Below are 17,913 nucleotides of genomic sequence, written 5' to 3'. Positions count from 1 at the left end.
AGACAGGGCCCAATCAATTCGGCTATTGATGCTGATCAAGAATATATATACTTTACGGGGTCGGAAACGATTCCTTCTGGACGTTACACACATCCACTTTTACAACAAATCTAATATACCCCAATACTCATTTTGAGTATCGGGTATAAAACCGAGGTGGAACGTTGTGAGTTGCTGCGCACAGCCATACTGCTCTCTCCGGCAGACGCCGCTAATATTGATCGACACGACAAAGAGTGCGTGCGAGAGAGACAGAAAATCAGTCTGAGCGTGACGTCGGGGGCTGCGTAGCCACTGCAAATTGATTTGTTCCTTTTGGCTACAAAAATGATTCGATCTGATCCAGATTCAGCAATCTGATAGATATGGTCATTATCTATGATTCTGCGTTTTTAGTTTTCTCGAATGTGCAATATTGTGGATGCAACAGATTTTCGTCCTTTGTGTGGGCGGAAGGGGGTGGGGCGAAATTTTGAGATACACGTTTTATAGTAAGATCTAACAGAGGTGCGGACACCAAATTTGGTTACTCTAGCCTTAATAGTCTCTGAGATTTTAGGATGCCCCAGATTTTCGTCCTTTGCGTGGGCGGGCGGGGGTGTGGCGAAATTTGGACACAAAACGGTCAAGGTCCGATATCACAGGAGTGTGGATACCAAATTTGGTTGCTCTGGCTCTTATAGGTTCTGAGATCCTTGAACTCATATTTTGCAATTGGCAAAACCGACCATGAAACCTGTGTGTTAGAGAGACACAGAGCGAGAAAGAATGAAATTGTTTTCTTGATTCTGGCTATAATAATTATACGATCCAATTCAGATTCCGCAGTCTTAAAGATATGGTCATTCTCTACAATTCTACGTTTTTGGTTTTCTCATATCCTTAAAAGTTTGAATGCCACAGATTTTCGTCCTTTGTGGGGGCGGAAGTGGGCGGGGCGAAGTTTTGAAATATTTTTGTAGTAGTGCCATATCACAGAAGTCTGGATCCAAAACATCGTTGCTCTAGCTCTTATAGTCTTTGAGCACTAGGCGCTGAAGGGGACGGACAGACGGACAGACGGACAGACAGACAGACAGACAGGGCCCAATCAATTCGGCTATTGATGCTGATCAAGAATATATATACTTTACGGGGTCGGAAACGATTCCTTCTGGACGTTACACACATCCACTTTTACAACAAATCTAATATACCCCAATACTCATTTTGAGTATCGGGTATAAAACCGAGGTGGAACGTTGTGAGTTGCTGCGCACAGCGCAACTCTACAGTTATACCCGATACTAAGTCAGTATGGCTCTCTCCGGCAGACGCCGCTAATATTGATCGACACGACAAAGAGTGCGTGCGAGAGAGACAGAAAATCAGTCTAAGCGTGACGTCGGGGGCTGCGTAGCCACTGCAAATTGATTTGTTCCTTTTGGCTACAAAAATGATTCGATCTGATCCAGATTCAGCAATCTGATAGATATGGTCATTATCTATGATTCTGCGTTTTTAGTTTTCTCGAATGTGCAATATTGTGGATGCAACAGATTTTCGTCCTTTGTGTGGGCGGAAGGGGGTGGGGCGAAATTTTGAGATACACGTTTTATAGTAAGATCTAACAGAGGTGCGGACACCAAATTTGGTTACTCTAGCCTTAATAGTCTCTGAGATTTTAGGATGCCCCAGATTTTCGTCCTTTGCGTGGGCGGAAGGGGGTGTGGCGAAATTTGGACACGAAACGGTCAAGGTCCGATATCACAGGAGTGTGGATACCAAATTTGGTTGCTCTGGCTCTTATAGGTTCTGAGATACTTGACCTCATATTTTGCAATTGGCAAAACCGACCATGAAACCTGTGTGTTAGAGAGACACAGAGCGAGAAAGAATGAAATTGTTTTCTTGATTCTGGCTATAATAATTATACGATCAGGTTGAGATCTTACATTCGAAAACATATAGTCATCCTCTACGATTCTGCGTTTTTGGTTTTATCGTATCTTTAAAAATGTGGATGCCACAGATTTTCGTCCTTTGTGGGGGCGGAAGTGGGCGGGGCGAAGTTTTGAAATATTTTTGTAGCAGTGCCATATCACAGAAGTTCGGATCCAAAACATCGTTGCTCTAGCTCTTATAGTCTTTGAGCACTAGGCGCTGAAGGGGACGGACAGACGGACAGACGGACGGACGGACGGACGGACAGACGGACAGACAGACAGGGCTCAATCGACTCGGCTCTTGATGCTGATCAAGAATATATATACTTTATGGGGTCGGAAACGATTCCTTCTGGACGTTACACACATCCACTTTTACCACAAATCTAATATACCCCAATACTCATTTTGAGTATCGGGTATAAGAATAAACAGAGAATTAAAAGTTTTGATAGATACGGGAGCAACTTCCTGTTATATAAAAAAGGGAATTTACGAAAATAAAAAAGAATTATCATTTTATAAGAAAGTTGCTACAGTGAATGGGTTTTCAATAATTAAATATTTCCATAATATAACTATTTTCAACACAAAACAAGTGTTTTATGAAATAGATGGAATGGAGGCAGATTTGCTAATAGGATTTAACCTATTAAAGAAAATCGGAGCTGTTATTGATACAGGAAAGGGGACTTTAAGTTATAAAGACAATGAGGAGAAACAAATATATGACGAGGTCCTTTCTTTAAACAAATTAACCTTTATAGAAGGAAAAACCATCCTTCCGTTGAAGGAATATATAATAAAAAAACATTTTGAAGAAGAAAAAGAAATGAAAAGTGATTCAGTAAAAGTAGAAGGAAGTTTATATAGCTTGGGATCAAAAAATCCTGAGCACGCCGACGAAGAATTATCCGTCAATAGTTTGGGATTCAAATATCCTGAACCCGCCGTCGTTGAATAATCCGACATCCAAAGCTTTAATAGTTTGGGATTAAAATATCCTGAGCACGCCGTCGTAGAATTATCCGACACTAAAAGTTCGAATAGTTTGGGATTAAAGAATCCTGAACACGCCGTCGTTGAATTATCCGACAATGAACAATTTAAAAGTTTGGGATGCAAAAATCCTGAACGCGCCGTCGTAGAAATATCTGACATTCAAAATTATGCAAATTCTGAATTGAAAAAAATGAAATTGTATAACACAATAACCTACAAAGAGGACAATTTAGAAAATCTCAGAGAGAAAATGGTATCTATCATCGAAGAAGACCATGCCAATATAAATTTACAGTTACCGTTCAGAACGGATATAAAAGGACATATTAACACTGAACATGATAGACCGGTATATGGCAAGCAGTATCCATACGCTTATTCGGTTAACGATTTCGTTAATAACGAAATAAGTAAAATGTTAGATGAAGGTATAATCAGACCTAGTAAAAGCCCATATAATTCACCGGTAATAGTAGTACCAAAGAAGGGAGTAAATGAGGACGGAACTCCTAAACATAGATTAGTAATAGACTTTAAGAAACCTAATGAAAACACCATACCGGATAGATACCCTATGCAAGATCCTTCAGTAATCCTTGCCAATTTAGGTAAGGCAAAGTATTTCTCGGCCATTGATTTAGAGTCGGGTTTCTATCAGATTTTAATGAGGGAATCAGATATTGAAAAAAAATCTTTTTCCATAAATAACGGCAAATATGAATTTCTAAGAATGCATATGGGATTGACGAACGCTCCCAGAATTTTCCAAAGGGCAATGGACGATATACTTAGAGAACAAGTTGGGAAAACTTGTCACGTCTATATGGACGATATAATAATATTCTCAAAAACTATAGAACAACTTTATAAAGATCTAATTCATATAATACAGATATTGCAAAACGCTTACATGAAAATTTCCCTAGAAAAGTCTAAATTCTTTCAATTGGAAACCAAATTTCTGGGATACATTGTTTCCCAAAATATCATTAAAACAGATCCAGACAAAATCTCCACAATACAAAACTATCCAATTCCTAAAAATATCAGAGAGTTACGTAGCTTCTTAGGACTAACAGGGTATTACCGAAAATTTGTCCGAAATTATGCTACAATTGCCAAACCATTAACAAAATATCTGAGTGGAGTAAATGGGAAAGTTTCACGAAGGGCATCCAAGAAAACATTAATACAGCTGGATGAACCAGCAAGCATTTAATAATTTAAAGGACAGTTTAATAGCACATATTGAATTAGTACAACCAGATTACAATAAAAAATTCACATTAACCACAGATGCATCGGACATAGCAATAGGTGCAGTTTTGTCGCAAGATGGGAATCCCATAACATTTATTTCTAAAACTTTAAGTAAAACCGAGCAATTATATGCTACTAATAAAAAGGAATTATTAGCTATTGTATGGGCATTAAAAAATTTGCGAAATTATTTATACGGAGTGAGTGGAATTGAAATACATACAGATCACCAACCTTTGTCCTTTGCAATGTCGCAAAAAAATCCAAATGTTGAAATGAAACGTTGGTATTACTTCATAGAAAGTTTCACACCAAAAATCATTTATAAGCCAGGCTCAACTAACGTAGTAGCGGACGCTTTATCTCGGATTAAAATAAATCATATGACAGATAGTGATGTCGACCAGACAGAATCAGAATCAGACATAAATACTCAGCATTCAGCAGAGAGTAGTTTTGAAAACGTCATTCAAGAGACTAGCAAGCCTCTAAACCAATTTAAACAGCAGCTACTATTAGCGCAAGGGAGATTCACAGTTCATGAGTTAGTAAGAGTTTATGAAAATACCCGACATATTATTGAATTTGATACGGTAGACAATCTGCTAATCATTTTAAAAGAATTTATTCAGCCTCACTTAACCACAGGAATACACTGCACTTTAGAAGATTTATACCTTATCCAAAATAAGCTAAAGGAAAACTTCATAAATAAATTTCTCTTCACGAGAAAGTTCCTCCAAGATGTAGTAAATTCAGAAGATAAAGCTATAATTATAGAAGAAACACATTGCAGAGCCCATAGAGGACTAGACGAAAATTACAAACAAATAACTAAGCTGTATTATTGGCCAAACCTGCACAAAAAATTAAAAGAATATATAAAAAATTGTGAGATCTGTAACAAAAACAAATATCACAGACCCCCTGTAAAAATTCCAATTGGGGAAGCTCCCATTCCAGCAAAAGAAGGAGATCAATTACACTTAGACATATACTATGCCCAAAACCTAACATTCATAACTTGTATAGATTCTTATTCCAAATACTTGGTGGTCAAGGAAATTCAAAGTAAATTAAACATTGAAAATAAGGTAATGGAAATTTTGCAACACTTTCCGTTAGCAACATCTTTAATGACTGACAACGAACCAAGCTTTACTTCAGCACAATTTAGATCATTCATACAAAGAAGTAACTTAACAATTTATTATGCTGATCCCAGACATAGCACCTCAAATGGTCAGAAAGAAAGGGTACATTCCACACTAACAGAAATAGCGCGGTGCATCAAGGATGAACTAAATCTAACAGATTATTCAGAAATAATAATAAGGGCGGCACTGAAATATAACCTGACGATACATTCAACGACCAATCAAATGCCATATGACATATTGTATAACAAAATAGAACACAAGCACAATCCAATATTACTTAAGGAAGCTCAGACCAAAATGCTTAAGCTACATAACAAAGATAGAAGAGAAAAAGATTATAAAATAGGAGAAGTAGTTTATGAAAAGAAATTCGGGGAAAGAAATAAACTTCAATCCCGATACAAAAAGCAGGTAGTTAAGGAAAATCGACCGAATAAAATTATAATGAACAATAGAAACAGAATTATACATAAAGATAACATCAAATATTAAATATTTTTTTCCAGAAAATGTATGCGAATATACTAATACTGACTTTTGTTATATTGACGACTTCGGAAGTAATTGACTATACGCATAGTGACTATCTATTGCTCAAAGACGACAGAGACGTTTACACTTATGAAACATACGCTGAACTTTTCCATATTACTAATTTGAGTTTTTATAGAGAGATAGTTGATAAAGAATCCAAATATGTCAACAAATCAATTAATTCAGACGATGAGTGGGAAATATCAATGGACTTAAGTCTATTAAAATTAATGATTTCAGAATTAGTTCCAAAACGGAATGAAAGGGGAATAAATGAATTAGGTACCATTTGGAAATGGATAGCAGGCAGCCCTGATCATGACGACTTTTTGAAAATACAAAATAAAGTAAATGAATTAACTGAAAATAATAATAAACAATTTGTAATAAATTCCAAATTTTTCAAAGAAATTGAATTGCTATCAAATTCATTAAAAAATGTCATCTTCAATGAAGAAACGATACTGAGAAAGCATCGTTTAAAATTAATAACTTTTGACCTACTAAATTTAGTTGATACCATAACCCTCTTAAAAGTAAACATTTTCAATACAAAAATTTTAAATAAAAACGAAATAGAGGACATTTATAAGCATGAAAAACATCCTGTTGAACTGTCTGATCTGCTGGACATTGCAACGGTTAAAATAATTCGAAATGCTGATTTAATAATCATTTACATAAAATATCCTCAAATTAAAGATATTTGCAAGTTTTACCATGCAAGAGCCATCTCACAAAATGATGGAATGTTAGTTATAAGTGAAAAAGTTTGTGAATGTAAGGAGAAATACTATTTAATGAATAATTTTAAAAGTGAAACTTTTAACAATTACGCAAAAATAAATTTAAAGAAGACCTGTTTCACCAATGTACTTAATGGCTTTAAAGCCAACTGCCTTAAAAAATGGAAAAAAAACAAAGAAATAGACATCATTCAGGATGGTGCCATATTAGTTTCAGGCAAAAATATCGTAGACAATACTACTTTGTTAGGATCGTATCTCCTTATATTCAACAACACAATTGTAATAAATAATATAACCCACATAAATGATAAGGGTAAATATCTAAGATATATATCGCATCATAGATATAGCGATTTAGAATTAGTTGATTATATACAATCGAATGATAAGCAATTTTCTTTTGATAATGTTAATATTTTAAATCCCCTTATAACATTAGGTAATACGGCCTTACCATTAACAACATTATTCTTAATCATTTTGATATTGATAATGTTATTTTACTTCGGCTATAAATTAACCAAATTTGTACTTATTAAATCAATAAGAATACCGCAAAAGCAACATTCAAATACTGTCAGAAGAAATTAGAGCTCTATCAGAACTTCAAACATTTAAGAATGGGGGGAGTTAACGTACCCAATTCTATTGAGCTCTTATACGAGTTGTAAACAATCTTTGGCTTTCCAAAACGAAAACAATTTCAATCTTGGGCCTCCGCCTAATTGATTTCTAAGATGTACAATCGCAAGGGCTCCCGCCGCAATCCCAATCTTTGACACTCGCCTAAATGGAAAACCAATGTTTGCCCACACCCGGCTTCTCATAAACAATCTCACTCCCGGCTTTCTGCAGATCCTGCACTTTAGGCATTTTACAGTTCTCTCTTTGGATGACGAAATCCAATACTCGGGATGGCGAAATCAATTGAAATGTTTATAGAAAAACTATTCCCGAAAGGGATCAACAATGCAAAGATCAGAAAGTTCAAGTCAGTCTTGATCCAGAAGCGACACCGCAAAGTCGAGATAAAAATTAAGATCGCGCAAACCCTTTGTCCGGAATCCTTTGTGACCCTCTTCTTAAATCTATATCAGTGAAGTTAGAAGTAAAATAAAAACTTTTTAAAAACACAATCCGCTACCGCAGTTATTTAATTTGCGTATGCACACACATATAAACGTGCATTAATTTGATCATCGACATTCTCTTTGCTTTGTCTTGTTCTTTTCTTTTGCTTGCATTCTTGTGGTTGCACTTCAATTAAATTTGACTTTAAATGTAAAATCATATAAACATATACAGTTATATTAAGGAATATCTTTCCTATAGAATTAATTTCTTTATCATATGTCTTAAGTCCTTTCCTAATCACTCAATGTTAAGCCTTGATTCACTCTGGCAATGTCGGCCAAAATGTCATTCTTTAATTCTTTACTATTTTTATATAACTAACATTGTTCCACAGCTACCGAAGCTGTAACGAGTAACGAAGAGAATCTTCGCACGATGAAGCTGGTGGTCGGCTAACTGAGAAGGAGTACGCGCTCGCTTCCACGGCTGATCTCTGGTCGGAAATGGGGATGGGTTCTTTGGGGTAACCCTCCAGTTAGGTTGCTTCGCTCCTGCTGGTATTATTTTATTAAAATTCGCGTACTCTTTTTGGGAATGGGAGGGGGACAGACAAGGAAAGGATCGTTAGGGGTACGGAAAGTATAGTGGGGCAAAGATAGTGCAGAGAAGGAGTAGGGATCTACCACCGCGGCGGACATCTCTGTTTTGCTGGCACGGAGTCGTGCCACGCCCACCCTACCATGATCCTGAAAGAGCCAAGAATAATATCAGGATCCCTGGAGTGTCCGGTATTGGTCATCCTATTCCGCTCACGAGCGGCATGGTTCCCCAAATGCGGTAACGTCTAGCACATATTCATCTTAACAATCATTATATTAGAAACTATATTCAGATACTATATTCATGTCACAAGAAAAAAAACACTAACCGAGAACTCCAAGACAAGGCTAAATGGACAAAAGGAGGAACGAAAAGCGTCACAAGAGATATAGCTATTATTACTAGGGAATATTTAGATAAATAAATACGATAAGTGAAAATAGTTATAAGTGCATATACGATATTTTATAGTGCGATATAAACTAATGATTTTTCCTTAGATAGAAAGATAATAATATAGCGCAATATAGGTACACATGTCCCAGCACATCGGCTTCAGGAAGTAGTTGGACATACTATTCGTTTTACCAAGCGTATTGTAAAGGCAGAAGGCCAATCAGCTGTGACTACTTTAAAAGTGTGAGGTCAACGACCGACAAACAGCTCTAGCAAAAAAGAACGAAGCTTTTGCCACGCTCGCGGAATTTTGGGAGGCAATAAAATGTAATGTTGTTGGTATATTATAAAGCTCACTCAGTTTTTGTTTGTGTTCCCGCGGCGAAAGATCTTTCGTAGCTGGGCGTGTGGCTGTGTGTGGGTGCATTAAACTTTTACCTGCAAACCAAAAACAAAATCGTACAGCGCGTGCTGCATGGCATAAGCTCGCGGAGGGGACCCGGCCGAGCGGACGCTTTTAAGCTCAAACTTTTAAGCTTTTATCAAATGCATTTTCAAACTTTCCATGGGTTTTTTTTTCTGGTTTTTTTTTTCTGTCTACAATTAACACTAAGTATATCCAACTACACAAAAACAGACATATCAACGGTTCAAGGGAATGCGAGTCACGGTGGGATCTTACTGGCCTCAGTGGCTTTCAGTGGGCGGTGTATACATATGTATGTGAGCACATCTCTTACAGTTTTCATTCAGCCTACATAATGACACTAACGTGCACATAAGACAAGCGCTGGCCTCCACTGCACTTTAAATAAACGTTTGGAACAGCTAGGCCGAATCACGAGAAGAACAAGAGAGGCGATACCACTAGGGGTCGCCGGGAGGTTATGTACACACGTGGTGCACTATTTTTTCCCGCCCGGTAGGAACATTTAAGCGGCTTCGGTCCTACGCTGACTGCAAGCACCGGTTTCCGTTTCTTGGCCCGGTTTTGAATGCGAAACGGTTACGCCAATTCGCCGCACTAAGCCCGTTCAGACGGCTGTCCTCGTCTCGCGCAGCCAAAGTTCACTGCCCGCGACTTGGTGGATCAGCTGGTTCGTAGTGCGGGGGCTTAAAGCTCGGGCTGCAGCTTTTGGATAATTCCCAAACTAAGTGCCGATTCTAATGTGGAATTTGAAAATACTGATCAGGCTACTTTTTCTAACAATTACTCCATGCACATATTTACCCGGTTGGAACTGGCACTGCGAAAATAGGGGGATGGGGTTGAGGTGCTAATTCCTTCTTTCTCCAGGTGTTTTGCTCACCTCCAAGCGGAAGCTACAGAAAAAGTCGGAAAATCTAACTTCGAGGCTCCTAGCACTGTCGAAGGCCGGTACTCACGTTTTCGATTAGAGCCCAATCTGCTTTCTTGGGTTCTTTTTTCCCGATCGAGTGCACTTTGGTTTCACACCACGGTTATTTACGGCGGTTTAATTTTATTTTTATTATTTTTTTTCTCACCGCGCAACTGAATGCTTGTACGGCCACGAGGAGAAAGAAAGACTTGGGCGGATCTACTGACCAACAAAAATTTTGTTCTCCGGATCTGCCTTTGCACGATCCTTCGCCATTCACCTTGAATGGTTATGGACATGGTGGGGAGATTTTTGTTCGTTTTTAAGCATATTCTTAATGTTAACCCTAGATGGCGCTAGCCCCCACACGACCAGGAACATTTAACATGTAACACCACAACAAGAAATTAAGCCAACCTAACTATACACTAACTATGGGGACTAAACTTAATAATTAATAATTATCTCGGTGAGGTGTGATATATACTTGTATAAATAATATAATATATATAAATATATTTATATATATATTATATACATAAATATATAAATTGTACAAATACCATCGGGCATACTTTCAGGCGAAGAACACAAATATGCTTTCCTATCCGCCCGACAAGCGACCACTACAAATCCCCCCGGCCAAGATCACACTTTGGTGTTAATCACATCAAAGGGTGATAGACGCTTGGAGGAAAACCGTTAACCTGTATTGGGATAGTCACTGCTTTATGTCTTTAGTGTGGTATTTTCCGATAAGTCTACCTTGGGGATCTTCCAACTAGTAATAACTGTGACCAAGCCTACGTTTTATTCTAGCTTTTACAAAAGTAGGAGCTAGTTTTGCGCTGAAACCTTTAACGAAATTGCTCTGCTGAAAGTTGCGTCTGTAGACCTCCTGGCCAACTTTGAACGCCACTTCACGACTTCGAAGGTTGTACTGCTGTTCGTTTCGTTGGTGTTGTTTTTGTATTGTTCGGTGGGCTGTTTTTCGAACCACATCAAACGAATCTTCCCGACCAAAACTCACGGTACGATCTTCTAAAGCCTGCAAATTTCGTAAGAGCTGATAGGTGTCTCCATTGGTGATCATGTGCTGTCCAAATGCAACCCGATAGGGGCTGTCGTTTAGGGCTAAATGCAGACTAGATCGTAAGGAACAACTAATAGAACTAAGCTGCTCATCCCAATTAGTTTGATCTGGCTTGATGTAAGCTTTAATGGCGGCAATAACGGATCTGTTAACGCGTTCCGATGCGTTGGCTTGAGGTGCGTACACAGCCGTATAAAAATGCTGCACATTGTACTTTTTCAACAGCGAATTGAAGTGATGGGACTTAAATTGTACTCCATTGTCGGACACAACCACTTCGGGTACCACGAAGCAATGGAATAGGTCCTCTTCCATGAATCGAGTTATCGCCTCCGCTGTAAATTTCTTTACGGGTTTTAAAAACGGATATTTTGAAAGATGGTCCAAAACAACGAAGATACCGATATTTCCGGATTTGCTTCGTGGATACGGACCCAGGAAATCCACAAACAACTTCTGAAACACTCGTTAAGTTTCCTTCACTGGAGCTAATGGGGGTCGTAACGAACGATTCGGGTACTTGGTGCACTTGCAGACCGAACAGCTGTTTATGAACGCTCTCACATCGGTTACTAAACTTTGCCAATAATAATAACGTCGAACTCTCTCCAACGTTTTATTAATGCCGCTATGAGCTGCTAGCGACTGTTCGTGACTCTGTTTTAGTACATCGGACACCAGCTCCGTTGGAACCCACAGCTTCCAACACAGGTCGTCAGCGATCTGATCAGCAGCCGCGTGTTCTGCTCGCCGATATATGAGATTTTCGATCACCTTAATGTCTGGCATCTGTGTCTGGTTGCCTTTAATTTTTCGAATCAGTTCGAAATATTCTGCCGACTTGAAGCAATCAGACTGCAGGTCTACCAATCCATCGCAGCTGAGTGCCGATAGATCTTCGGTGTGCACCCGCGACAGAGCATCTGGGACAACATTTTGGCTACCTTTGCGGTGGAAAATTTTGAAGTTGAACCCCTGCAATTTGAGAGCCCATCTTGCCAATCTAGAACTTAGGTCCGATTGTGACATTAGCCACTGGTCGGTAAGGATGGAGAACTCGTGTCCTTTCACATAAGCTCGAAACTTCTTCACACACATTATGGCTGCCAAACACTCTTTCTCCGTGACTGAATAGTTTCGCTGACACTGATTCAGCTTGTCATTACCATCGCTATCCGTTTGCATTAACACGCCGCCAACTCCAGTGTGGCTGGCATCGCAATGAATGGCAAATGGAACGGTAAAGTCGGGGCTATGTAGGACTGGTGCCTCGCACATTTGGTCTTTTAAACTTTCAAACGCCCTTTGCGCTTCGTTGGTCCATACAAACGATCGACGTTGCTTTAGTGTATCTGATATTTGGGCAGCAATTCCGGCATAGTTTTTAATAAATTTATGGTACCATCCAGTGGTTCCCAAAAATCGTCGCACTTGCTTCACCGATCGTGGCACTGGAAACTCCCGAATAGCAGCAACTTTTTCGGGATCCGTTTGTATCATCCCATACCCTATCACGTGGCCCAGGTATTTCACTGCCTTCAGGCAAAATTTGCTCTTCTCTACGTTTATCGTCAGTCCATCTTGAGACAGTCGGTCGGCCAGCGCTTTCAACACGGACATGTGCTTCTCGAAGGACTCCGAAATCACCAATAAGTCGTCGAGATAAATGAAAATCTCATTTCGCAAAGATGGTGGGATAACTTTATCCATCGGTTTGGACATGGTCTGTGGGGCATTGCATAAACCAAACGGCATCACCGTGAATTGATATAGCGGCCTCCCAGGCACAGCAAAAGCCGTCTTCTCCCGAGCCCTTGGAGTAAGCGGAATCTGCCAGTAAGCATCTTTAAGATCGATGCTTGAAATGAACTGCGCTTTTGGAAGTCTACTTAAAATGCCATCAATGAGGGGCATAGGGTAAGCATTTTTGACTGTTACTCCGTTAACTTTCCGGCTATCAAGGCAAAGGCGAACCTTACCTGGCTTACGCACAATTACTACCGGGGAAGACCACGGGCTATCTGATTCTTCAATCACCCCAAGGCCTAACATTCGGTCCAACTCTTCGTATATACATTTTTCGACTGCAGGCGACACTGCGTAGTGGCGTTGTTTTATGGGCCGAGTCTCGGAAATTTCTATGTCATGTGTAAGCCAGTTTGTCTTTCCTAATCCTTTTTCGGCAAACGAAGGGAACATCTGTACTATCGCTACTAGTTCCTTCTGCTGTAATTCCGACAAAGGTATTTGCATCGGGTTGTCAAAGTTTATAGCCGCCAAACTGTTGTTATTCGCTTTGCTCATTAAGAAGAACGGCAGTAGATTAAAGATTCTCCAAAAGTCTATTCCTAGATATAACTCCTGCGATAACGATGGTACAAGATAAAGGCATATTCGTTTGGAATTTCCACGAAAGCAAATGAGTGTGGAGATCCTACCTAGAATAACTTGCTTTTTCCCATCTGCGGTTCGCACGGCTGACTTCATCGGCTTGACCTCAGGGTTTGTTCGAGATAACTCTTCTGCAAATTTACCCCCAAGGCAGCTGATTGAGGCGCCTGTGTCCATTAATCCACTTATCGTCTTGCCAAACAGAGTGACATTGGCGTAGGGTCGTAGGTCAGTGATATTACTAATAACAGAGGCTAATAATGCTCTGCGCGCATTTTTACTCTGCGTGCGGAACAGCTTCCTACGCTTACGGTCTCGAGTTTTGCTAGGCGCAGGGGTCGTTTCCTGATCGTCGTCCTGTACTGGTATCATAGTGGTCGTTATCATGTCAGGAGGTAGGGGGAGTGAGCTTGACGTAGCCCCGGTTACTCCGTATTCGTTGTCTTCGACACTAACTTGCGTGCACTCGATATCGGTGCACGAGCCAACTCGTTTTTTGACGAGCTACATTTTCGGCACGATGGTTTATATGTGTCCCGCTTACCACATCCATAACAGAATACTTTACGCTCTGCTTCGCACTCTTGGTGGCCTTGTTTATTGCAATTCCAGCAAGAAAGCGTCATCGCGTCGATATCAAAAGCGTCAGCTTCTTCCGAATCGGCTTCTGCCCGACCTTCTGTCTGGATGGACATTTCGTTCACCTGATTGCGAGGAACAAATCGTCGAGTAGCCGGGATTGGCTTAGCAGTATTTTCGATGAACCTTTCACGCTTGCGGACCACTTGTCGCAACTGCACAATGTTCGGTATGGGCACATATAAAATCTCATGTTGTATCTCATTGAGCAGATTTGCTCGCAACACCTCTAACAAGGACTGCTCGGTCATCGGCTGCACGAGCTTGTCTGCAAGCGCCACTATGGCCTCATAAAAACTGTCAAACGGTTCGTTGACTTTCTGCTTCCTCTGGGTGATCGCGGTTCTGATTTCTAAATCTGTTCTGCCGTCCGAAAACTGCGATCTCAGAGCAATACAGAGATCAATCCAGCGCACTCTTGGTACGCTTTTATGATACCTCCAGTACCATTCACACGCGCTTCCTTCGAACAGGTTGCTCGCGTAGCGAGATAACAATTCAAAATTGCTATCTAATGTCTGGCTGGTCAGAGCTTCGACGCGATACAAAAAATCATCTATTGACATAGAGGAGCGCCCTGAGAATCTCAACTTCCAGTTCGCGATTATCTGGCTAATCCGATCCGGGTGGGGCTGGCAAATTAGTCGGTCGCTCGGACGCTGAGTTTGGCAATGCTGCGTTTTCCCTGGCGGATAACCTAAAGAGTTGCTCAAAGGTTTGATTTGACCTAACGGGAGAGGACTGCCTATGGGCTGGGTGTACCCTTTCCGTTGGAACTGGAGCTGCATTCTGGAGCGACAATCTTTGAAACCCCGCTTCAATCGCGTTAGCTAGCATTTGAGTGTGCTGTGCTAGTGCGGCTGTCACTGCGTCCGCAATGGTCTGTTGCAAGCTACCATCCGTGGCTGGCAGACCCGTTCGAGCTGCTGAAGCTGACACCACTGCTGCCGCAGAATTTGGCGGTTGGCCTCTAGGACGATCTGGAGCGGCCATTGGACCGGACACACTAGGCCCTTCGGGTTGGCTAAGACTTCGGACCCCACTCTGCATATTGGCAGCGGATAATTGGTTTTGCTGTGATTTAAGTGTTTTCGAACGGGATCTGGTCACTGCAACTGCCCCTGGTTGGTTGCCTGAGGCTTGAGCTGCTTCTAGTTCTTCTGCCAAATTAAGGGTCGATTTGCTCAGCGCAGTTCTGCACACTGGACAGACTTTCTTATTTCCTGAACGTGCACTAAAGCAGGTGTGATGGAAATAATGGTTACAGCTGGTAGCTAATAGTTGGCCTGGGTATTCGTCTTCTTGCGTGCATACACAGCAAAAGGTTTCGCTCTCTTTTGGCTGAATCCTATAATCCGGGCTTCGGTCTACCGGCATTGTAAAGTTATCCTATATATTAACTAGCTTTAAGCACGTTCCTATAATCTAGTTCAGACAAATATTAAAAAAAAAAGAGACAATAATAACGGGGAAAGCAAAAAAAACGATCTTTGATAGAGAGATTTTGGGGGAAACCATGCAACCCTTTCCCTCCGAAAGGTTGCCAATAACTTTGCGTGGTAGAGCGAAAAAGGGGGAAATAAAGAAAAGGTATCTTCGGCAATCGTGACCCAAGTAGTAGCTCTAGGCCACTTCCTGTCTGCGGCGAACGCCTAAACATAGGGACGGACGACGTTCTTGCCCGCGTGCCCCTACCAGGATCACGACGGTGTTCGTCAGCCGCCCATCGAGGAAACATTACCGAAGCGGTTACGGGGAGTTTGTAATAGTCTCTGCGTGCTACGACCTATACCTTTTCCGCAGCCATTATCGGTCCGGGCCGGAAGCGTAGCACGAAGAAACGCACCAGCACCAGGGGTACCACGTTCGGCCGGCGATAACCTGCTGTATAAATCGGCGCACGAATAGACCAATCACTAGAAAGTAGAGAGAGAAACAAAAGACGGAGGCACCCTAATAACACCGATTCGAGTTGAGCGGCAACAAAAAATAATTTTGATTCTTCTAGCTGACTCCGGCGACAACTGAACCAAAGCTACCCAAGGTACCTGTCAATTTCCAAGGGATACGGGCAAATGTATTCACTAATATGCTTCTGTATAGCGGCAGGTCGTAGATTTACTCCACTAATAACCCTGTGTCCAGCCAACTTCCACATACCAGTGAATCCATCTAGATTTCATGGCTATGGCATATACTGCTCGGCAATAAAGCTATGGTGAAGCTATTATCGATTCCAGAGCAGCTTACCATCGAGCAAGGGTTATGGATCATACTCCGATGCGGGCTAAACGTTATCGGAAACTAATAAGCATCCACCATCACAGGATCCAATTCCAGGACAAAAGGAAGACTTTAAGGAAGGGGGGTGGGAAACAGGGAACAAAAGTCTTAAGCCAGTGCATGACTATGCACTGCTCGCAGGTGTTATGGACTTTCTCAACAATTTTTCTGCTTCGGGGTCAAGTTTGGCTGGGGTCACACACAACCATATAAGTTAATGTAACTCCGCTTTGTAACGTTTACAATTACGTCAACCCTGACCTTCAGGCCTTTCGGCCCCACGTTGGGCGCCAAATAAAATAATTATTACTGTAACGAGTAACGAAGAGAATCTTCGCACGATGAAGCTGGTGGTCGGCTAACTGAGAAGAAGTACGCGCTCGCTTCCACGGCTGATCTCTGGTCGGAAATGGGGATGGGTTCTTTGGGGTAACCCTCCAGTTAGGTTGCTTCGCTCCTGCTGGTATTATTTTATTAAAATTCGCGTACTCTTTTTGGGAATGGGAGGGGGACAGACAAGGAAAGGATCGTTAGGGGTACGGAAAGTATGGTGGGGAAAAGATAGTGCAGAAAAGGAGTAGGGATCTACCACCGCGGCGGACATCTCTGTTTTGCTGGCACGGAGTCGTGCCACGCCCACCCTACCATGATCCTGAAAGAGCCAAGAATAATATCAGGATCCCTGGAGTGTCCGGTATTGGTCATCCTATTTCGCTCACGAGCGGCATGGTTCCCCCAAATGCGGTAACGTCTAGCACATATTCATCTTAACAATCATTTTATTAGAAACTATATTCAGATACTATATTCATGTCACAAGAAAAAAAAACACTAACCGAGAACTCCAAGACAAGGCTAAATGGACAAAAGGAGGAACGAAAAGCGTCACAAGAGATATAGCTATTATTACTAGGGAATATTTAGATAAATAAATACGATAAGTGTAAATAGTTATAAGTGCATATACGATATTTTATAGTGCGATATAAACTAATGATTTTTCCTTAGATAGAAAGATAATAATATAGCGCAATATAGGTACACATGTCCCAGCACATCGGCTTCAGGAAGTAGTTGGACATACTATTCGTTTTACCAAGCGTATTGTAAAGGCAGAAGGCCAATCAGCTGTGACTACTTTAAAAGTGTGAGGTCAACGACCGCCAAACAGCTCTAGCAAAAAAGAACGAAGCTTTTGCCACGCTCGCGGAATTTTGGGAGGCAATAAAATGTAATGTTGTTGGTATATTATAAAGCTCACTCAGTTTTTGTTTGTGTTCCCGCGGCGAAAGATCTTTTGTAGCTGGGCGTGTGGCTGTGTGTGGGTGCATTAAACTTTTACCTGCAAACCAAAAACAAAATCGTACAGCGCGTGCTGCATGGCATAAGCTCGCGGAGGGGACCCGGCCGAGCGGACGCTTTTAAGCTCAAACTTTTAAGCTTTTATCAAATGCATTTTCAAACTTT

This window comes from Drosophila miranda (genome assembly GCF_003369915.1).
Source record: "Drosophila miranda strain MSH22 chromosome Y unlocalized genomic scaffold, D.miranda_PacBio2.1 Contig_Y2_pilon, whole genome shotgun sequence".
Classification (NCBI taxonomy): Eukaryota; Metazoa; Arthropoda; class Insecta; order Diptera; family Drosophilidae; genus Drosophila; species Drosophila miranda.
Note: the sequence above shows the minus strand (reverse complement) of the source record.